Consider the following 23,977-nt stretch of genomic DNA (forward strand, 5'->3'; position numbering starts at 1 on the left):
GTCCCGAAATGAATCTTCTAAACTTTACCGACTACAATCTAAGCCAGCGTAACTCAAGAACTTCAGTATGGGGCCAGAGCACCTCTCAGCGGAATGGGAAGGGTTCTCTCGGAAACGTGACGTCTGCCTACGTTGGCATAAGGGTTGCCTCGTCGCTGAAGCGCTTCAAAGAGGGTCTGGGATATTGGCCACAAATAATCTTCAAACACCATCTTGAGTATTTCAGGACACACACAGTGAAACGACATGGCAAGTTCGAGTTTTCTTTCCTGGTAGCAGCACACCAGCCGGCCCCTAGCAGAAACGATGCAGCAAGAGGGCATGTGGGCAAGTGGGCAGCATGCTGGCCGGCTTGCCACCATCTTGAGTATTTCAGGACACACACAGTGAAACGACGTGGCAAGTTCGAGTTTTTTTTCCTGGTAGCAGCACACCAGCTGGCCCCTAGCAGAAAAGATGCAGCAAGAGGGCATGTGGGCAAGTGGGCAAGTGGCCAGCTTGCTGGCCGTCTTGCCACCACCTTGAGTATTTCAGGACACACACAGTGAAACGACGTGGCAAGTTCGAGTTTTTTTTTCCTGGTAGCAGCACACCAGCCGGCCCCTAGCAGAAACGATGCAGCAAGAGGGCATGTGGGCAAGTGGCCAGCATGCTGGCCGGCTTGCCACCATCTTGGGTATATCAGGACACACACAGTGAAACGACGGGGCAAGTTCGAGGTTTTTTTCCTGGTAGCAGCACACCAGCTGGCCCCTAGCAGAAACGATGCAGTAAGAGGGCATGTGGGCAAGTGGGCAAGTGGGCAGCATGCTGGCCGGCTTGCCACCATCTTGAGTATTTCAGGACACACACAGTGAAACGACGTGGCAAGTTCGAGTTTTTTTTCCTGGTAGCAGCACACCAGCTGGCCCCTAGCAGAAAAGATGCAGCAAGAGGGCATGTGGGCAAGTGGGCAAGTGGCCAGCATGCTGGCCGGCTTGCCACCATCTTGGGTATATCAGGACACACACAGTGAAACGACGGGGCAAGTTCGAGGTTTTTTTTCCTGGTAGCAGCACACCAGCTGGCCCCTAGCAGAAACGATGCAGCAAGAGGGCATGTGGGCAAGTGGGCAAGTGGGCAGCATGCTGGCCGGCTTGCCACCATCTTGAGTATTTCAGGACACACACTGAAAGGACGTGGCAAGTTCGAGTTTTTTTTCCTGGTAGCAGCACACCAACTGGCCCCTAGCAGAAACGATGCAGCAAGAGGGCATGTGGGCAAGTCGGCAAGTGGGCAGCGTGCTCGCTGGCTCGCCACCATCTTGAGTATTTCGGGACACACACAGTGAAACGACGTGGCAAGTTCGAGTTTTTTTTTTCCTGCTAGCAGTACACTAGCTGACCCCTAGTAGAAACGATGCAGCAAGAGGGCATGTGGGCAAGTGGGCAAGTGGGCAGCATGCTGGCCGGCCTGCCGCCTTTATCACCCAGGATCGACAAAGTGGTTCCAGTGAAGAGTGAAAATGACTGGCGATGGCTTGGTTTATCGAGTGACTCTGCGCGCCGTCTTTGCTGCATGGTCTCAGGTCAAATATGCATCGCGAGTAACTCTATCGGTCTCCTAATTACCCGCCACGCCTCAAGTCGAGGAGAGCCATTGAAACTTTGTAGAAGATCTGTGGCTGCGCGATTCTTCGAGAATGCGTAATAAAATTTGTGAGCCCATTGATGCAGCTATTGCAGAAAAGGCTTGCTGTCTGGCAGCACTACAATGCGTTGCGCTCTTCTTTTCTTAAGGCTGCCTCACTGCTGATGGTATCGCCATACTGTCGAAAGAAAGTCTGAAAACATTTACAGTTTTTTTTTTCTACTGCACAGTAATGAAAATTATAGGGACAAGCTATGCCGAAAGATATGGTCGCCCAGGCGTCTGGGATATAAGTGTCTCTTACGAAAGAACTTACAAGGGAAACATCCCTCCAGGAGTCTAGAGAGAACTCCGTCCTAAGTGCAAGAGCTTTCTCGAACCCGTCGACACCAGGAAAGACCGTTTGGGCGCACAGCAGTGATTCGTTAGTATATATGTTTTGATTCTCGTTATATGCAGGCGTGCTAAATTTTCTACTCTACACTACCATCTCTAAACGTGTAATGCGTAAACAAGAGTGTTAATTCCATCTACCGCATTATACGCAGAGCTTCGTCAAGCGGCACTTTGTCGGCGTTTTCTCTGCTCCCTCGCACGACGTGACGAGATGCCGGAAAATGTAAATAATGCGCGACTAATAACTTAATTCTTCCCGGCAAGTAGCCGCATACAACGTGTTCGATCTTTGCAAAGCAGTCGTGCACTTCACAAAGGGAATTGTCTGCCATACCCATTCTAAAACGTTGCGCGTTCCACATCGGTGGTAGGGGCACGCTGAGCCCTGTACGGTTGAATATTCTAAGCTTCCTCACATATACTCTTACGTTAAATCACCGGCGGTAGCTCGCGCGAACACGCCCACGCACGCGTACACACACACGCACGCACGCGCACGCGCACGCAAGTAAGCATGGTCGCATGCACACACAAATTGAAGGATTCTTTCACGACGTTCCTGAAGAGAACGAAAAAAGAAATTCATGCCAAATGGACAAGAGCATTCGATGGAACTTAAAAACAGTACAAATAGATCGACAACTCGCCAGACCCAAAATTTTGAGGTGCACTGGAAAAAGAAAGAAAATGATCAGCCTATCCCTACTCCGATTTCGCTTTGTCTGAGACATATGTGATTTGTCTCCGAAGGACGAAGCAGTCGAGATCACTCGAGCTTGAGAAGAAAACAATGTGATAGTGAACAAAAAGAAGCGCACGTTACTGGATGATCCCCCAGGAAGAAGACACATTCTTTCGCAGTCAGCAAAACCATTTTTTTTTTCATAGCATCGCAGGAATCTCTTTGCAATGCAGGAGCAAGCTAAATGGAATTTCCGACGCGCAAAATACGGGAACGTCAGTAGTTTCGAAGTTAACATTTCCCAGTGTAAAAGACAGAATGGGGCGACCTTTGAACACGCGTGTAATACTATTTCGCGCGCAAGTTGACTGTACTCGAGGAGCATGTTTTAAGCAAAATAAATACGAAGACGAACTAGTTAAACGTTGACATGTCGCTTTCTGCTTGCTTAATACACCACTCAGAGCACGCCTTGCTGACGTCAGTGAAACGGTGCTCCACCACCCAATGATGTTACCTGCCGCGATGGCTTAGCGGTTGTTGTGTTGCGCCGCTAAGCACGAGGGTGCGGGTTCAAATCCCGTCCGCGGCCGCCGCATTTCGATGGGGGCGATATGCGAAAACGCCCGTGCACTGGGGGCACGTTAAAAATCCCCTGGTGGTCGAAATGAATCCGGAGTCTCCAACTACTGCGTTCCTCGTAAACAAATCGGGGTTTTCCGCACGTAAGGACCCCAGAACTCAAGTTAGTTATCAATAAAGCTTCAAATTTCAGATCCCGTGCTGCATTACATCATCGAATTGGCGAAACTGCCCATTGCGAAGGCCCTCGGCTCTGTCCTCATCTGCTTTAATAACTCGCAAGGATCGACTACGTTTATCCACCGAAAGCACGAGATGACATTCTTTGTGTAACGTTAGGGCAACGTTAGCGGAAGTGCAAATTAGAAAATAGCCGCGAATGCCCCATTTTTTCGTCGACTGCGCAAGCTGTACTTCGTCGGTGCCTCAGGACCTCATACCATCATCTCACGAAGGAATTACAGGCAAAGATATGATAACATAGTCTCGCTAAAGAGAAAATTTCAGGAATGTAAATAAATGTCCCGAAAGTATATACGCACAAATTCTCCCCTTTTCTTTGTCATTGCTTTTTACCTTACCTCAATTTTTTTTTCGTTTTTACTACAAGCGGACTGAAGTACAAGAATAAAGCAAACTCTGAGTGCCAGCAACGTGCCTCTCAACTCGATCACTTTCTCTCATGCCCGTTCTTCTACTTTCCCCGTTTCGTTCTAAGTACGCCTCTCTGCTCTGCGCCCTGGAACTATGCGTCTTCTGCAGCAGACAGCAGGTCTAGCATTCATTTCCAGCGCGCGCCTTTCTTTTACTTTCTGGCTGACAGGCCCTGCCAGGCTTGTAACCAAGCGCGAGCGGGGGATGCCATCCGCGCCGTCTGGCTGGCGGCCCTCGCGCGTGACGTTCAGGAGTCAGGCGTTGCTGACGTCAGCGCGCGCCCGCTACGTCACGACGGGCTTTCCTCTCTCCACTCTCGCTTTTCCTATCCACGTGGTCGAGAGAAAGAGGGGAATCAGGGCTTACGCGTACTGTTAGAAAAAAGGAAAGACACAAGAGCCTCCGGTCCGTTCTCTCCCTCACTTCCCTCTCTCCCTCTCTCTTGCCGCGCGCTCCCTTAGCGCTGTCAGCGCGAGAGGGCGTCTCTCGAGGTCACTCGGACTGTTGCTACGGCCACCTTCAGCGCCCCGTCGAACCACGGGTCCGAACCCCGTTCGGGCGCGAATGGCTCGCGCCGGGGAACTCGGGGAATCGGGGGAATTTTGCTTGGCAGCGAATCGTCCTTGGCGACTCCAATAAAAGCATCGCAGTTCCGTTTTTTGTTCCTTCTTCCGCGTTTGCGTGCCCGCCCTCCTGCTGCGGTGCCTCCGCCGCCGCTCGCTAGCCCGAGCTCTCCGGCTCGTGCTGGACTCGCCCCGAATGGTGAAAACAGACATATTTGTATCGCGCTGCAGCGCCTCCTACCTTCATTTCTTCACTTATGCCTCCCGCCGATCCTCCCTCGTCCGACACTCCTCCAGTTCCATCTCACGTTGTCTCGCCTCCTCTTCCTTTGGGATGTTCTTTCTCCGTCCCACCCTTTCCCTCACTTCCTCTCATATCGTCCCTCCGGCTTCTCCGAACCCTTTCCCAAGCCTCGTAGCGTGGCGGAGAGATGTGCGGCAGGCCGCCCGGTGCCCTCCTCGGCGCGCTTGTAGCAATTGGGCGACCTTGAATGTAGCGATCGGCGACCTTGAAAAGGACTCTCCGGAAATTGAAACATTGCGTAAAAGGACGGCCTCCGCTTCGAGCGCGCGCGCCCGCGTGCTGCGCGCGTGCTCGTCTTTCGTTGCATATGGGTCGCAGTCGCTTTCCTCTTTCCAAGCTTTGACCTATCACATTCTTACTACGCTCACAGAATAAAATAAACCATTGTTCGATGTCTAATGCCCGGATCACACCGGCCACTTTCGATTGCGACTGAGTTCAATAGGGATCTAATCTCTCAATCACGATTGGCTCCTTTGCGCAAGCTGCTGAAATGATTCAATTTGCGCTCGATAAATTATGTTTCGATCAGTACTGATCGTCATCGAAAGTGACCCGCGTAATCGGGGTATTAACCACGGCTGTATCGGGAATTGCACTCAAAATAATAGTGAACAGTGCGAATACAGTGTCGACTACGAAATGTTGGCTATGGAAGATCGCAGAGGAGCGTGTGGGCAGTTTCAGCGGGATTGGCCACCTGTCTGTCTCCATGTCTGTTTGTTTTTTCCGGCTTGCTTCTTCTGTCGGGCATCCTTTCACCTCTCGCATTCCAACCTGGAATTAAGTTTTGGAGCGGCCTAGGTCGTATTTCATACTGAGTTGTATTGGCATGCATACATACATACATACATACATACATACATACATACATACATACATACATACATACATACATACATACATACATACATACATACATACATACATACATACATACATACATACATACATACATACATACATACATACATACATACATACATACATACATACATACTTACATACATACATACATACATACATACCATAGCAAATACATATAAAGACTCCACCGCAACCATACTTCTCCAGAGTAAAACTGGAAAAATAGTTATCGAGAAAAACGTCAGACAATGGGACACAATCTCTCCAATGATAGTTATTTACTGTGTAAGTATTGGATCTGTTAATATGGGAAGGTATAATAGTACGGATGAACAGCAAATATTTCAGCAAACTGCGGTTAGTAGATTACATTGTCCTTTCCAGCTGCGCTGTAGATCGCTTTCAAAAAATTATTGATGACGTTAGCCGACACAGTGTAAGAGTACCGTTGAAGGTTATTATGCAGAAGACAATCCTAATATTCCTGAGCTGGGCAAGAGAACGAGAATTTCTGATTGACAGTCAGGCTCTAGAATCTGTGCAAGAGTACGTTTATCTAGGCTTCGCGAAATGCGAAGGTTGCGGGTTCGGTTCACACCTGCGGCAAGTTGTTTTTTCATCCACTTTAATTTCCATTAATTTATCGTTTCCTTATTTCATTTATTATGCACAAGTAATTTCCCCTATGTTGTCCTTGGTGTCGGTGTTTATTGGCTTCTTATGATATAACTAATAAAAAATCGGGACCCTCGGTTAAACCCCTCTCTTCTCCGTTATCTAGGCTAGTTACTCACAAGGGACCCTGATCAGGAGAAGAAAATTAGCAGAAGAAAAACAGAGAGAGAGAGAGAGAGAGATGAAGATGAATACAGGGAGGTTAACCAGATATCAGTCTCCGGTTTGCTACCCTACATTGGGGATGGGAGATAGGGGTTAGAAAGAGGACAGAGAGGTAAGCGTTAAAAAAACAAAAAAAAAAAACACACGCGCACATGGAGACCCATACACAAAAGGAGTTCCAGCTAGAGGCGTTCACAAAGGCCGGTAGATCGCAAAAACCGCACGCTTGCATGGCCTTCTTATGTGTCGTTAGGTCCTTTCCATGGTGTAGCATTCTTTTTTCCGATAGCGCTTGGTCGTCCACCTGGTCAAGTTCATGGCGAAGGCATTCCTTCTCTGGACTGTACTGCGGGCAGACGCACCAAATATGGCCAATCGATTCTTCATGGCACAGTGGTCACAGGTTGCGGTGTCGGTCATCCCTATACGGAACGCATAGGTTTTAGTTAAAGGCAACGCCCAACCACAGTCGATGCAAACGCGTCGCGTCCCCACGGTGAATCTGTGGTGACACTCGAAGACTTAATGTGGGATCAAGGGAGTACAGTCGATAATTTCTTAAATGTGCCGCATTCCATTGCGACGTGGTGCACTGCCGAGCAAGTAGGCTGAGCTTCCGTGCCGCGTCAGTTCTGGAAAGTGGAATTGGTACGTGGTGCTCCTCAGTATAGGCTGAACGGACAGCATGATCGGTCCGTTCATTGCCGGTAATCCCGCATTCACTTGGAAGCCATGATAAAGTTATTTTATGGCCTGCATCACTTATATGGTGAAACGTCTCTGTAATGTGTAATATTAGCTGTTCGTGCGGTCTGCGTCGTAAAGCAGACAGTAGAGACTGCAGTACCTCCTTTGAATCGCAGAGTATCGTCCACGTGTGTGGCGATTCATCACCAATGTAATGAAGGGCAGTAAAGAGCGCTGCGAACTCCGCTGCCGTCGATGTTGTCGCATGAGTCGTCTTAAATTTCATTGTTGTAACTTTCGTTGGTATCACGAGTGCTACCGCGGAGCTGTTTGGCAGGACAGTTCCATCAGTGTAGATATGCGTAGAATCACGGTAGTTCTCGTACAAAAGTAGTAACGTCAGCTGTTTAAGGGCTGGTGATGACAGATCAGCCTTTTTCGTGATGCCAAGTATTGTGAGGTTGATTTTTGGTTCAGCGAGGCACCATGGAGGAATAGAAGGTCTCGCAGCCGAAGTGATACAAGCTGGCAATGACTGACAATGTGCGGTTATCGTTTGGCTGAAAGATGTGCGTTGTCTGTCCGCTGGTAGAGAGGCTAAGTGGTGACGAGGAGTTCTGGCAAGATGCCTTATATGGGTCCTGAGCACTTCAATTTCAATGTCGGTCTTGACAAGGTGGTCTCTATCGCGATTGCTATCGTAGCCACTGTTGATGCACCCTGAGGCAGGCCTAGACAGATCCGGAGCGCTTGAGCCTGAACACCTTGTATTGTGCGTAGATTCGTTTTACCTGTGTTGGTTATTGCTGTCAAGCTGTATCGCAGAAAGCCTAGAAAAAGCATCCTGTACAGTTGTAACATGGCACTTGTCGAAATTCCCCATGTCTTGAAAAGTTGGTATTTTCCGTCGTGAAGTTCTTCGACGGTGACATCGTCTTCGCCGCACTTTCACAGCGGCCTCTTTGTGGGTAGAGTTGTCTCTCACCATTTGTTTAAATTGTGATCTCTTTCATGATCTGGGGACAATGCGCAGTGATCACCCGGACAGTTAGGACCCTTCAACGTGGTTACGCTGCGGTTGTCTTCTGAGTGGAGTTCGGCGCATCGAGGGCCCATGGCGGAAATTCTCCAAACACTCTTCACGTGGCCAATTTTCTGACAGTTGAAACATTGCGTTGGTCTTGGAACCTCGTGGCGAATGTGGCCAACCTTCACGTAGAATAGAAGGCAGCCACCTTTGAACGTTATCCTCACACAACCTGTGTTACCAAGGCGACCAACATGCACAATGACGTTGTGTTCACTTGCTGGTTTTTTGAGAACTGGAAGGCCTGCGCTAGGTATTTCATTGTCAATGTCATACATTACTCCTGTTATTGTGGCACCATTCGCTGGCATGATGGAACGGACCATGATGTTACCCAGCTGCGTTACATGTTGTACGTTTAGCGCGCTCGGGTTCATCACAACGATTTCAAATCAAATCAAATCAAGTTTATTCATTACAAAAAGGAAACGGTTACATTTTCCTTTTACAGACGAGGGTTCCAAAGTCGAATACCGTAACCAGGACCCTCGGTGGGTAAGTATAAGAGAAAAAAATTGCATACGTGGCCGGACAGAAATAAAATTTACAAAATGTACACTGAGAGAAACAAAGAGATGAAGTGCAACAAACGAAACGTGATTAGGACTACAATGTACACTATTACTATCAAAAAATAAAAACAAAATCGGCGTACAACAGAACCTTTAAGTTATGTAAAGAAGGAACTGAATGAAATAGAAATATACATAATCGGCAGACCCAAATGAACATAAAGTAAATATTGACACGTGTACTAATCTTTATCGGGCGACCACGTTTGGCCGCCTAACAAATGTTATCGTGCAGCGCAGGACGCGCCTGCATGTAAAAGAAGTTTCTGGAAAGTTTTCGATGCTTCTATCCGCTGTCTGTTGTCGCCGAACTTTGTGTTATCTGATTTTATCGCTTGACGCGAATAGTGTAGAACTTTGTGGAAGACACGCGGGTCCCATCGGTTAATCTGGAACATTCGACGGCTGATCTATAAAAGCCGACGCGCTTTACCCGCTGATGAGATTTACGACGATGGCCGACCGTGTTCGCCGCTATCGTTGTGCTTAAGTGTAGCCTGTTTTGTGGGCACAGGTTCGCCCAATAAAAGTTAGTTTTGTCGTTCACAGTATTGCTACTGTGTTCTTTGAAGTCACGACCACGTGACAATATATCAGTGTGCTGAAAACATACATATAAAAATTTTCAACAGACATAAAAAGCAAGAGAATACACAAAAAGAAGCATTTATAAACAAAACAACTAAAGGCAACAGCAAGCACGTGAATAGCAAAACGTAGGAAAAATAGTGATAAGAATAAATAAATAAAACATTTGGAACCATAATTGCGTCAATGTGTCAAAATGAAATCTTTAAGGGATATTTTTCAAGGCATAGAACGACGTGAGTGATCTTATGTTTGATGGTAAGCGATTCCATAATTGCCAGGTTGTTTCGCCTAGTGTTTATCCTGACATCCTTGATCTCGTTCGGCAGGGTGTTTTCTAGATATACGGAGAGTGCCTGCCTGTTGAGGGCACGTAGGTTGTCAGTAGCGTTCTGTGGCACAAACAGGATGGAGTGAGGCCATCGTTGAGGCGCAGTTTTCACGGTGTTCAATGTGGACGCCGAAGATGCGTTGAGAATAATTCGTTTGTCCTTGCGGTACTGGACAAGTCGAAAGCTGCCTTCCGAGGACTCGTCACCTGATGCGGCGTACAGCTCTGTGCCCTCGCTATCACTCGATGTATTTCCCCGCTTTCTCGAACCGATGTCCGCGTGTGAACGGGAACCGTGAGGGTCCTCGGGGTGCTGTATATCCATCACCGTGATGTAGGGGGGCGGTAAACCCCAGCAGTGCAGTGAGAAGTTCAGAAAAGCACAGAGACGGGCGAGATGAGTTCCACAAGAGAAGCACTTCGTTTTCCTTCTAGAAGAAACAAAATTGGTTTGTGTGCATACGGCAGACACATACGAAGTCATCGCGGGTAGCTTACCGCTATCCTTAAAAAAGTATCAGCGTACAGACATAGCACTATATCGGTACCAACACATGGGGCAGAAACTTGGAGCTTGACAGAGGATCTTGAGATGCAGTTAAGGACGGCGCAACCAATGATTCTACGAAAATTGCTGAGCACCTTAAGAGACAGGAAGACAAGTGGTGTGGATTTGAGAGCGAACGGGGGTAGCAGGTGTTCTAGTTGAGATGAAGAGGGAGCCAAAATTGGATCTGAGCCGGCCATGTAATGCGTAGGGGAAGTAACCGGTATTATATTAGAGTTACAAAATTGGTCGAAAAGGAAGGCAAGGGCAGTCGACCACGACAGACAACGACAGATGGTGTGACGAACTTGGGAAAGTTTGCAGGCGTACGATACGGTACGCCTACGCAAGACAGGTGCAATGGGAAATCGCTGGAAGAGGCAGGCCTCCGTCCAGCGGTGGACATTTATTACCTATTACCTGTTATACTACCTGTACCGGTGCATAGAAAACGCTTCAATAGAGAAAACGTTGCGCAACACACTCCAGGTCGATCAGCTGGAACGCGTCAACAGTGCAAGTTTCTCGAGGCAAGGATGGGATCTGATCGTATGCAGCTCGCTACGAACTACGCTGAAGGCGTGAGGAGACGCACCGCATGGCCGCTACCATGCAATGCATCTACACTCGAAGGCAGCAGGAAGAGACCGCAGTGTCGGCAATGCGGACACGTGGCTCGCTGAGCTAAGTTAAAAAACAAATCAAAACATAAACGCCGTAGTTCCTGGCACGGCTTGCAAGCTCGGATTGGGAAAGCCTGCGGCGTGCTCCACGTGCATAGTGATAATAAAGAAAGCGAAAGTCACACCTGCTTTGCAAGTGAAAAAGAAATGATTAGAATGCGAGAGCGCTGCTGCATCGACGTGGGCTGAATCATACCTGGCCTTCCTACTCTGAGAGCCTCCTCGCTTGTGCGCTGTCGTAGGGATTCGTGCTGTGCCGTCGATAAAATTTTGGTTTGTTTCAATGTCATTTTCTTGCTCAGTTCTTGGTTCATCTTGTTAGTTTCCGTTTCCTTGAACAATTTTTCTCAAATGCTTCTTTGGCCAAGGACACAAGATCAAATATCTTTTTCCTGATTGCGTCGCGCTCCTGACCCATCCACCATAACGTGTGTGTGGAGTTTGAGCAATCGAAACGAAACCCTTAATTATTTAGCTCTCAGCAAAGTCTTCCTGTACGTTTTTTATTTGTTTCGGTATTAGATAGAATCAAGTATACAGATGCAGATGCTTAAGTTCAAAAGGATGGCTGAACAGGCAGGCCCCACGTGATACCGCAGCGGAACGATATGTTCTATGTTCCGGCGCAATTTCATTCGCGTCATCTGCATCTCATCTGCAAGTATCTTAATGAAACGCGACGTCTCTCCGTGCTTGTATGTAATTTCATTGCCACCTTATCCCAAGTGGCAAACTAGGAGATTAGAGTAAATTATTTTATGCTTCCTGATTAGCCAGCAAAGCAGTGGTAAAACACTCGCTCGGCGCGTACTTATTGCGTCATCTTATTTTTTTTTCTAGCCATGATGTTCTATAGTGTTCCGGAAAACGGTTACTCGAGAACGCATTGACTCTTACTTTCAGATGAGCAGAATTTTCGAATGGCATCGATTGCTAAATGGCAACCAAATGGGGCTCCCTTACGGGGGACGAAGTGACTGCGGTGTCATCAGTGAACTACGAATGAAGCTTAATTTAGACGGGACCTGGCGGAGCGCATCTCCTATAAGAGAAAGAAAGTAAATTACGAATAGGAAATACCGTTGCCAGCCCGAGGTAATCTTCTGCGCGAGTTTGCCGTCTGTTCGAAAACGGCGTCATGGTGTCATCGATAATAACACAGTCATGACGGTGACGACACAACGACGATCATTGCGATGCCTAAAATTTGCATCTTTACAGCAATAGCGCTGCACTTACCCTCGTTTCGCCAGCACATTAGTGCGTTGAAGAAAGTGATATTATGTCGAATTTCATCGAAAAATAAGAAAAGGTGGCAACAGGAACGACAGTTTTGTTCACTGTTTTCCCTGCAGTACTGTTCTAACTCTCCAACTTTATTTTTTTTACTCTTTCAGTACTCGATAAAATGTCGCAATTTAGCGATTGCTGTGGTTTATAGGCAGCCTTTCCTTCTATTTACTGGCCACAAATTACGCAAGAGTCGACGCGCATTTGCACATTTGCAAATGAGTGTGTCTGGGTTGTCAAACAATGACCTTGTTAAGGAGTTTCGCAATTTGTGAGATTGAAAGCTCTGTACAGCTCTGTAGCCGCTAGTTTCAATACTGTAGCAGCAGCTAGCTAGATATAGGAAAGTAACACATTAGTCTGAAAGGAAGTTTTGTGACTTGCATTTGTAGACCTACGCAAAGATGAAGTTACACAGAGCACTTATTCGATTTTCAGCCGTAGATATTGCCTGAACTGCCTGAAATACCTGCTGCAAGACCACAACCACTGTTGGTCCCATGGCGGCTACAACTCGAGATCCATAGCAGGTGAGATAGTAGTGTTAGTAGTAGTAGTAGTAGTAGTAGTAGTAGTAGTAGTAGTAGTAGTAGTAGTAGTAGCAGTAGTAGTAGTAGTAGTAATAGTAGTAGTAGTTGCAATAGTAGTAGTAGTATACAACACGTAGCACTGTGGCTTTCATACCTCTCCTTTCGGCGACCATAACGCGATGTCAAGAATAAAGAATACGAGTGACTCATCGCATAGACAGGCTCCTGCTAAGAGCAACGACGCTCGCACCCGACGCCTCCACGGTGAAGTTTGGCACTGTTCGATAGTTGTATGTATGGATCCCAATTGTTTGGGATGCGTACACCCGAGGCAAGCATAAGCAAGCTAGAATCTATCCAAAAGAAAGCAGTTAGGTCTGTGTACCGTTGACATAGTTTGCGTACTTCCGCGAGGGCGATGGTAAAAAAAGGAGGTGTAGATCGTCTGCAAATAGCGGCGCCGACGTGACCGAATAATGTACGTGCACTTGCTATTTATTCCACGATAAGCATGGCATCCACAAACACGCATACATAGAGCCAGTGTCCAGGTGAAGCACCAGATCGAATAAGAAATTAATGGAATATTCCTGCTGTGCTGAAACATTTGCAAATACTTTCGTTCCGAAGACGAGCCGTGAATGGAATCGTCTATCAACCAGCATTGAGGAATCCCCAACTACTGATACATTTGTACGAGCAATTCAGTTGTAATAATTTTTTGCAATCAGTTGCAATCGCCAATGCTTCAAATGCTGCGCATGTGCTTTACTTCTTTCTTTCTTTTTTCGCAGAACGTTGTAGCAGGTGTTTTTCGTGAGGGCATTTCCTAACTTTCTGTCGGTTTGTGTAACACGCTCGTTTGTTGTATCTTGATTTCTTTTATTCATGAACGCTTCGTTCTGTTTGTCAACTACTGCTGCTGACAGCCTCATCTGGTGGCTAGTAGTACGGTGTAAAAATAAATAAATAAATGAATAAATACGTTGCCTCCATTTCCTCGGAATACATTTTCCCTTTCCCTGTTGTTGATGTTTATTTCTTCGTGATAATTATAGGTTTATTTTCATTTAATAATAATCATATGTTAAGATTAGTTCTACCATTTTGTGCGGTTCTTGTCGAAGAGCGCACATGTGTGTCTTTTCTCGTTCTTGTTATTTCGATTGTGTTTGCGACAATACACTTCAGTTGGATCGTTCACGCTGTCTTTCACATCTTTCACATCTAATTTCCCCACTGCAGGACTAGCAAACCAGACGTGCGTCTGGTTAAGCTCCCGGCCTCTCCTCTCTTCTATTTCTCTCTCTCTCACACACATGTAATTTGTTTCTCTCTCTACTAGACGTCGATTCGGCGCTCTCTAATGAACCATCAGCCTAACTGCTTGACTAATTGATTGTGTCACTGATCCGCAAATTATTTCATTTTTACCATACATTTCCTTCCCGCTAGTGCAAGACAGATGGAGCGCGTAAACGTAAAATCGACAACTCACCTGACGGAATTCACGTACCCCCTTTATCCTCGAAGATGCACAGTCATGCTATTGCAAAAACTGATGATTCATTCCCTCCACTGCGTTGCTATGCGTTCCGAATTCCAAAGAAATAAGAATTCTGCCGCTGTTGTTTGGATCCATGCCTGACGATAGTACGACAAGCCGGTGCATGTTTTGTTGCTTCGCGTACTGGCGCAACTGACAACCTAATTATGCTTGCTAGCGCGCGAGCGGCGTGCCACGCGCAGCAAATGTAAATTCCTCACTGTGATTACTTGCAGGTAATTGTTTAGATGATAAATGATTACATGAATGCATCTCCCTTATAAATGCACAAGGAAATATACTACTGCAGTGGCGGCTGTTGGAACACTTAACTAATCCTCGTACGCGTATGCTACCTACTTTTCTTTTTGTTATACAGGTTATAGCGAGAAGCCTTTGGCAGGGCGCGATTACGCAACTTCAACTCAATTACACGAAAGGACGGGCGTTGGGTGAACCACAAATAGCAATTATTATTTAGGTTAAATGGCTGCGCTAATCTACTTTGAAGCAATTTTACTTTTTGCGGATATGTGATGCCTCTGTCGCGCTGAATTTGCATGGTAGAAATGGCATATTCCAATAAAAAACTGCACCAAAAGACAATATTGCGGGCAGTGTTGCCATATTTTATCGCGTGGGTCGCTAAACTGAGAAAGGTCGCCAAATTTTCGCTAAATATTGCATCTAAGTCACTAAAATTTTCGCTTAAGTTGACGAGTGAATCTTACATTACGTAGACCTTTCGGAACACTATAACATTAGCTAACGGGGCGTGAATCGCCACTGGAAGCGCTTTAAATTTGTCTAGTGTACGAGCAGGTGAGGAATAAACACTAGATTTATCGGCAAGGTAAACTTGTCAATATAGCTACCTAAGAACGAGTGAACCAAGCTCAAGTGTTGTGTTTATATTGTCGTTAGTTCATATTGTAAGGTTACAAGTAAGGGACTAAAAACTGGGGCTACATATTTCGAATTCCTACCACGGATATACGGCATTTGCACCACATTATCCGAGCAAACATTTTGTAGTTCTCCTATATTTTAAAAACGGAAAAAGTTCTTGTTGTTAACACGGTTATGACAACTGCGTGATATTTATGGAAGGAAAATACTACGCTTCTGCCTCTTATCCATCTAAATGATTCGTGCAGTGCTGGCTTGTGCGGAAGGTGTGAGAAATGAAAGCAACGCGTTCAGATTCACGTGAACGAGCCTAGCCACTCGAACATGTACGCCTTTCTGCTGTCTATCCGTCTTATTATACATCTGCTGCGTTCTAAATATCCCCGTGCACTTTTTACGGTTAGTTTCGGTAAATCTTTTACTGCTACTTTTGCAAATGTTCACCAATCGAACGTATTAAGTGCAACTGCAGGACCTGCAGAGATAAGGTTCGTTGAAATCGCTTTTGTAAGGAAAAAAATACACCGACGATTACGATACTCCCTCATGCGAAATTTGAGCGCAGCTCCACACGTGTTTTCATTTCGCGATATATGGCTGGCGCGAACAATCTGTCTCGTGCGGCACGTTGCAAACGGAGCCAAGTGTGGCGGGACTGTCTTGTCAAACGGCAGATCGCGAGAGGCAGCGCGTGGGCGCGATTCACATTAGCCGCCGCAGACAGACCTCCGCTCATGCAGCGCTTTGTTTGCGCTACTCGAGCGCCATCTCGTAGCCATCGTCGCCGCAGAGACGGCCTTGTACAGCCCTACGCTCCTGACACTTTCGCCATACGATCCTCCTCCACTTTCTGCCTCATGGTTCGGCTGCAGCCTTCTCCGGTGCTTCCCTCCTCGCGCTCTCTTCGCTATCGGTCTCCTTCCTCCCCCGATACGCTCCGCGTTTCCTCTTTGATCCTTCGCTGTGCTCCCTCCTCCTCTCCCTGTGATCGTTGTGTTTTCCCCTTTCCCATTCCCCCGGTGTAGGGTAGCCAACCGGACGTTATTCTGGTTAACCTCCCTGCCTTCTACTTTTCTCTTTCCTCCTCCCGCTGTGCTCATTCGCTCGCTTACGAGGGACGCCGACGCTTACCACAGGAACGCGTCCCTAAGAGCTGCACCCTAAAGAAAGGAAAAAAAAGAATGCATTTTGTGAGGCAAGTGTGAGGCCTGTTTGGGCCCACCATCTTGTGAAGCACAAGCACATGTGAACACAACCAATGTGAAGATAGCCGTTGCTTCATCATGGTCAGGGAGCCCACGCGCCGTACAGTCAGTTTGGTTCACGTACGTGTAGTTTTTTTAAAGTAATAATGTGCGTCCTAAACGTAATTTTCGAATCAAGCTTTCTAATTTCGAAGTTGTTAAAAAGTAGCCAATTGTTATGTCCGATTTATGAACAGTCACCAGTCACTAAATTCAAAATTTTGTCACTATACCGACCAAAAGCTCGCTAAATATAGACCGTTTTATTCGTCTATATTTAATTTTATAATTGCCCTATATGTGTTTTATATTGATCTATATGTAATTTTATAGCCTGCAACAAGCACGCCGCGCCGTTATGCTCTTCGCACTACATACGTGCGGATCGCTGTTTCTCGCAGAGGTAGCTTCGAACGGTAGCGGTGTCATTGCGACTTAGTGCGGTGCTAAAGTGGAACGTTTGTGATTGTTGCGATTTCAGATAACTCAAGGTCAACGGGCTGCCACTGGGCTGTATTCGGTGGCAAAATTAACTGCGTAAGCAAATGTGAAAGACATTTTAAGCCGCGGCGACTCCGTGGACTCCACCGCTGCGGTTGCAGACGAGTGTCCACTTTGGACTGCCAGCATAAACAGAAAGGCCTACACGTCATCAGATCCGTCGCCTGTGTATTCAGAAGATATCGTTTTCAGTGCGCACATGGCGGCCATCTCGACAACCACGGTCAAACTGGGATACGAACAAGTGCACATTCGAGTCGTTCAACGATTGCGAAAGGACGAAATGAACTATTTCTTCGTGCGCGCATGTTAAATTTATTCTGTACAAATGTTTTCCAAGGATATCGTGCCTGGCAACTAAGGTCTTGGTAGACGTTCATCGAGGACGTATTATGAAAACAGAACGTACCGACGAAGAAAATGCAGCTGTGTGTGTGTTTTTTTTTTTCGTTCTGTATCCGAAGCCATGGCTAGCGCGTACAGCCCGCTCCTAGTTCAGATGGGCTCTCCCGTGCTTCCGAATCACACGGGCAAGCTGTTTGGCCGACGCACCCCACCGCACGCTGTATTACTTCAGAAAATAAAGTTGGTGTTACAAAGAGTAGGCGCTCGCTTTAAGCTATCTAGAGTCCCAGAGGTCCCCTTGCACAGGCACCACTCGAGACCTAAGAGTGCCCATTTTTTTTTTTCTTTTTAACGCACCGCGTGCGTCTGGTTTATCGAAGCTGATATGCTTCGATAAACCAGGTGCACGTGGTGCATTAAAAAGATTGTCAGGTCGTTTTATCTATGTTAACGGCCCTTCCGGTCGAATTATTTTGAAGTTTTTTATGTTGTAGAGCTTTAATGCCCAGGTGCCAAGTAAACAACGCTTAGAAAGTCGTACCAGGAAACGTTTAGTGCGTTTGCTCGGAGCTTCAAAGTTAGTTGGATTGGAACGTACGCTGGTTCGGCATACCGGCATGGCACACGGAGACAGCTCTGACTGCTGGTACCTCAGGCTAAATTATCTTATAATCTCCTTAATAGAATTTGAGGATAGATGCACAATAATGAAAACTTCCACCTTATGTTACGCATCGGTAAGGTTCAAACTTGACTGACCTCCTATTTCGATCGCGGGCGGAGCTGTGACAGCGCGTCTAGACCCATCGCCGTTCGATATTGTGGCTACATCGAGGTTCAAAGCTTAGTAACGACACGCTAAGAACTTTAACAATCGGAAAAAGGTTGTTTACACCTCTCAGGAAAACGCGAAAACTGCCTCTTTCTATTCCCCTTTCCCCCACCCCCAGTGTAGGGTAGCAAACCGGATGTTGTTCTGGTTGACCTCCCTGCCTTTCCTACCCTTGCTTTCTCTCTCTCTCTCTCTTGCCCCTCGTCATCAACGGCAAGTTCGCCGTGCACTTTCCATTACGATCCCACATACCAGCAGAGCGCCGGACGATAGACGGCGCTGTGATCGCAAAATAGCGGTACCCTCAATAAAATGGTTTATAGCGGCGAAATTGCTAAATTGGCCTCGTCTATTCTGGCGTCCAAGACGCTTCATAAGTTTTACGATATTGCCGCGGTAAAAATGGAAGCAACGCCACATTAAAAATAATGAAATGTTCATTACCAATTCGATATAGAAATATACCGAAGGGCCTCGTGACCAAGAATGCTATGAGTACCACGGCTGTAGAGAGCCTTCACGCGCACATGTGCGACGCTGAACTGAAGGAAGATGATGCAGTTGGAACGTGAGCTTGAAATTCCACTTTTGACATTGACAGCGCCTTGTGGGTGCCCCGGGACTCAATTATTCTTCAGTGCTAACAACGACCACAAGCAAGAAACACCACTGTAGCCATCGAGGTAGTTTGTGAAATATGAGTTACGCATGCAACGTTTACAAAGGTATGTCGTCAAGAGAGAGAAATAGAAGACAGGAAAGGCAGGGAGGTTAACTAGACGCAAGTCCGGTTTTGCTACCCGGTATGTCGTGAAAACCATATGTACACGTCTGTGGTCTAGTTATGCGAGGGTTTTTACTACTTTCTTTTTGCCTCTAGAATTTCTGTCGGGGATTTTCGTTGTGACGCATACCGTTCGTCTTTTCTTCCTGTTCCTGCTCTCCTCACTTTGTGGGTTCTGGCTGCTCCATCCTCGCAGAGTAGACAACACCTATGGTCACACTGGCTATGTGTCAAGGGATAAAGGAAAGAATAGAGAGCTGTAGTCACACCAGTGCCCCAGTCATCCGCTACTGCTGCAACCTCACTTAGTGAAGCAAGCTTCGCGCTATTACTGTTAGACCATTGCGTTGAATGTGCGCATTTTTCTTGTACGCTGTCTTGACCTCAAAGTTCAAAACAAATGCTATATTTCATAAGCGAGAAAATTAAAATAATGGCTGCACAGTGATCCTTCAACCGCGTAGAGTGTCATCCCTAGTGCTGTGCTTAATTTTCTTTTTTGGTTCCGTCGCAGGCACTGCATGATAGCGAAATTGCTCCTTAAAAAACGAATGTTTTCTTGCACGCAGTCTACATAATATAAGGCGGACACAGCCAGTGAAAGACACCGCGTTATTCTAACCTAATAGATGGCCTTCCTCTTACATATTTTATATGACTTGAGTGCGGAATAAAATTTTCGGAGGAGAAAAAGAAAAACACTAACGTCAAGACGTACTGGTGGTTTCGCAAACCTCTGAAAATACACTTTCCATTCGGTATAATAAAAATAAGTGTCGTTCCGCAACGAATTGCCAGACTGAAAACTAGTGGTCACAAATCCGACATTGCCGTGAACTACACAGAACCCAGGTCACCTGTATGAAAGTGCGTGCAAGGCAAATTAAAGCTAACGAAGTACGTGTCAGTCATGCCTAACAATTTGACAATCATGCCCGACAATTTGACAGCAAGTAAATGCAAAGTAACGTAAATTATCTCGGCAGAAAGGAAAAGCTGTGCCGTAAGAGCGGCCCTTGAAACATGCCAGGTTTCGTTGAATGAGTCTTCTTTTCAGACAACGGTTGCCCACTAACCTCACGTGCACGTTCTGTGGACATCAAAAGCAAAGCAAAAAATAAGTCTCATGACTTTGAGGATTGCTTTGATAGGGACACTGAAGGTAAAGATGAAGCGGAATTAGATACATTGATTATTGTTCTACAAGTCTATCTTGGTTTTATGTGCGCACATAGCTGAGGAAACTGCCGCCGAAAGTAGAGCTGCTGCTCCTCAATTTGAATCAACAGAGTTGTAACACCCGAGTGATCTCTATACATGGGACACTCTGTGAATCAGCCAGTGCTGACGTCACATGAGGAGTACCGTAGTCCAATAAAGGTGGCGACAGCCACTCGGATCTCCAATTTTGTTTATTTTCTTGCTCGCAAAACCTGTGCTCACGCCACTAAAGGGTCCATTCGCTCCCCAGAAGTATAGTCATTAATTCAGCCTCGACCGATTACCCTTCCTTGTTGTATATTTATATTTAAAATGGCCGTTTATTGCTGAACACATCAGAAAACATCGAACAATAATATGAACGACTCAAAATATTGAGATTTGCTATTACTTTATTCATTGCTTACGAAAGCTGGCGGATACGTTGACAAAGAATGAAAGTCCAAGTTTTCGTTTTGCTTTCTCGCCTCGGTGAAAAATAAATCATCTATTTTGCTATGTGGAACTTGATAAGATGATCAAGGCCCACATGTCTGCACGCATGATTACTTATGTAAAACTAGCACTCTTATTTTTTTCACGCCGGCAGCTAAAAGCCCGATTTCAAAATTTCGCAAAATGTAAAGCTTGTGCACACGGTTCCGACATGATGGAAGTTGACAAGTCATATATGTTTTCGTCAGGTACCCTCAGAGAAGCGGATTGGTTTCTCCTGACAATTTCTGGCACATAGCCTGACGAAAAAAAAAAAAAGAAGACAAGCCGCTTATTACCCAGGAAACTACATGACAGCTGAAATTATGATTTATGAAATGTTTCTGCGAGATGAATGGCACAAAGTCACCGGCAACGTCCGGAATGAGACACGCGGGAATAAAATATGCCTGCGCAGCAGTTTAACGAAAAAAAAGCCTCTGACACTAGGAAGTGCTTAAATACAGCATCTTTCAATTTGCGTTTCCTGGCCTCTTCTTGGACAACGTTTAAAGTACACGCAACGTGGTGCCACTCTGTTTGAAGAGCAGATACGGTTGTCATAACTGTCAGGAATTTATGAAAGAACGCTTGTGACTGTAGTTCAACTTGATTTTCGCGTCTCTTTAGTTTTTCCTTTTCTCACAGCAAACTTACTGAGCTCCCATTTGCGGCATAGAAAGCGCCGGTTTATGAATAACCTTACTTTTTTTGTGTTAGAGTAGAAGAATATCTTTTTTCACGGAACGTTATCCTCGCCCGAAGTCATGTCCGACTACTTTATTCACGAAGTAGCTGCACTGTCGGAGTGACCTGACAATTGCTTCTCGCGGATACCTTTTTGTTGAAGAAGGATATTGAAATGAAATTTAAAAAGAAAGGGAGTTCTATAGGTACATCTGGACCATTCTGATTGAGCGCCTCACGTCCGGTGATAGAATGTACTCAGAAACTGAAAGTGCTAGTGGATAACTTATTTTTACTTGCTTTTTACAAAATTGTTCACTCACAAAACCTGAGAAAAATATTGAAACTTTCGTTATCTGAACACTGCGAAAGCGTGCGCTAACTGTACCATACTAATGTAGTCTATTAGTTGCGCAGCTTAGCGCTCAACGAGGCAGCAAATAAATGCGACTGTGGAACGCGTGTGACCATGTTTCAGCGGGCTCTCTTTCGGTCTTAGAAAGCGATAAAAAAAACTCCATTATCTGAAATTTTCCGCTGCCACAACACCGCGGTGAAAGTACTGTGCAGGCAATGGCAAGACTATCTAAGACGAAAAAGATATGTTATATTAAGCTTTTTCACGCTGCTCAATCTTTTGTATCAAAACTGCCGTGACTCAATTCTTTCAGGGAACAATGACACTCTTTTAAGGTTGACGCATGTGACACAAACCATACATAACTTACGCAACCTGTTTAGCAGTACAGAGGAAAGTCTTGAGATCGCACTATCAAGTGGTATATTCTAAAACTGTAGTCCTGTTGCAATGCCGTGCTACAATATTAAAAGTAGTTTCTCCCTTACCTTCAAGCTTCTCAATCGTATGTTCTGATGCCAGCAGTCACGTAGTCGGAGCGTGAGCTTCATTCGCACTGCTGGAAATATCATCACAGTGTGTGCAACCATCACCACGAATACAGATATGTATAACAATGACTGTCATAGTCTTCAGCTTTATTCAATTAAGCGAGATTATTTCATTCATAATTTTCCATCTGTCCACACATTCCTAAAGAGAGAGATCGGAATGCACTCAATGTATTCCGAAATGTACTCAGCAGCTCGGCTACAACCGTTGATTCAACTGCATTTGCTTCCACATAGTCCTTATCTTGCAGTGAGCAGTGCTTTAGTTTATGAGATCTCGTGTTATATTTTCATAGAACACTTGCACACTGTAACTTTGTTGTTATTTTTTGTTCATATTGTATTCACTTTTTTATGCAGAAGAGTTCGTGACATGTGTGTTATAAATCTAAAAGAAAATATGCTTACTGACCTATCGTTAATTAAAAAAAAAATAAGCGTTTTGAGATACCACTTTTAAACTCCTTACGACGTACCCGGTATATAAGACTCTCTTTGGGGAATGCATATCAGCTAGACTTAGAAGAAGAAAACGGTAGAAACTTACAAACTATAATAAGCAAAATATAGTGCACAACCCTTCGCAATACAGAAAAACGAATATAACCACACTAAAAAAAAAAAAAACCTAGACATATTTGTGGCCCTTGCGTGAGTACAAACGCAAAGTTTGGTTCGAGAAATGTACCAATAACAAATTTCTTTCCTTCCTGAAACGACGTACGACGTACGATCATGGAAGAAACAGTTTCCATTACAGTTTAGGCTGTTGAGAAATGAAACACTCGTTTGACCACATTTCATGCGCAAACGCACCGGAACTCAGCAGTGGAAGAAAGAAGCGTTAGAGGAGATGGCGTTATCAAGAAAAGCATGACTCACTCGCACGTTGCCCAAGAGGAAATGGGGCATTAAAGCGAAAGTAACGAAACAAAAAGTTGGCCTTTACGGTGGCATAATGTTTTGCATAATGCGGATTCCTTCGTTAAGTAATGACGCAAAAAAAAGCAAAAGAAAAAGGACAGCGCCAAACCAGTCTTAGTCATGCATCCGAGGTAGCTCGGAAAACTACAAAGCATAAATGGGCGTAGTGGCACAAGATCACTCCTCTCAGCGATTTCCCTCCGTGCTTTCGCACACCTGAAGCGAAACAAGTAAAAGACGGCTCATGATTAGGATTACGATGAGCCGTCCCTCGATGAATGTCTCTGCATTGCGGCGTTTATGTTTTGTAAAAAGGCTTACGCGAGAGTTCGCACCCCGCTCTCTTCGCACACCACTCATACCTAATTCAACTTCCAATACAGCCGCTTCAACAGACCGGGACAGGGCGCTTGCTTGGCCTATTCGCTTTTCCAGCCAAACCAACTGCACGTCTCTGTCGACCTTCGAAACCTTCACGCGCGAGCCGGACATCCCTGTAGATGTTGTGGTAGCAGGATGGTGACGCTGCTCTTTCGCCTTATTGCGCGAAGGACAGCGACGCGCGTACCTCCTTGCAGGTCCTCGCGCGACGCCTCGTAAGGGTTGGATTTTCTCTATTCGTTTTACGTAGTCATCATTTGCAGACCACATGGAAAGACCAAAGTAGGGCAACGTAGCTGAAGCATTGCTCTCGCACTGACATGCACACGATACAATAGAACAAAAACTACGCTCGACAGATGTCACTGTGCTGAACCTGAAAGTCCTA

The 23,977-nt window shown here is 45.9% G+C and overlaps 1 long non-coding RNA gene across 2 annotated transcripts in view; it reads left to right on the plus strand.

The window, feature by feature from the left end:
• LOC140218478 (uncharacterized) overlaps nt 1-23,977 on the plus strand; it is a 318,844-nt gene that overhangs the window by 89,335 nt on the left and 205,532 nt on the right. For both annotated transcript variants that reach the window (XR_011894744.1, XR_011894745.1), the window contains exon 2: nt 12,747-12,832. This is a non-coding gene — a long non-coding RNA (uncharacterized lncRNA). The remainder of the gene's footprint in view (nt 1-12,746; nt 12,833-23,977) is intronic.

Source organism: Dermacentor andersoni, chromosome 5 (genome assembly GCF_023375885.2).
Source record: "Dermacentor andersoni chromosome 5, qqDerAnde1_hic_scaffold, whole genome shotgun sequence".
Taxonomy (NCBI): Eukaryota; Metazoa; Arthropoda; class Arachnida; order Ixodida; family Ixodidae; genus Dermacentor; species Dermacentor andersoni.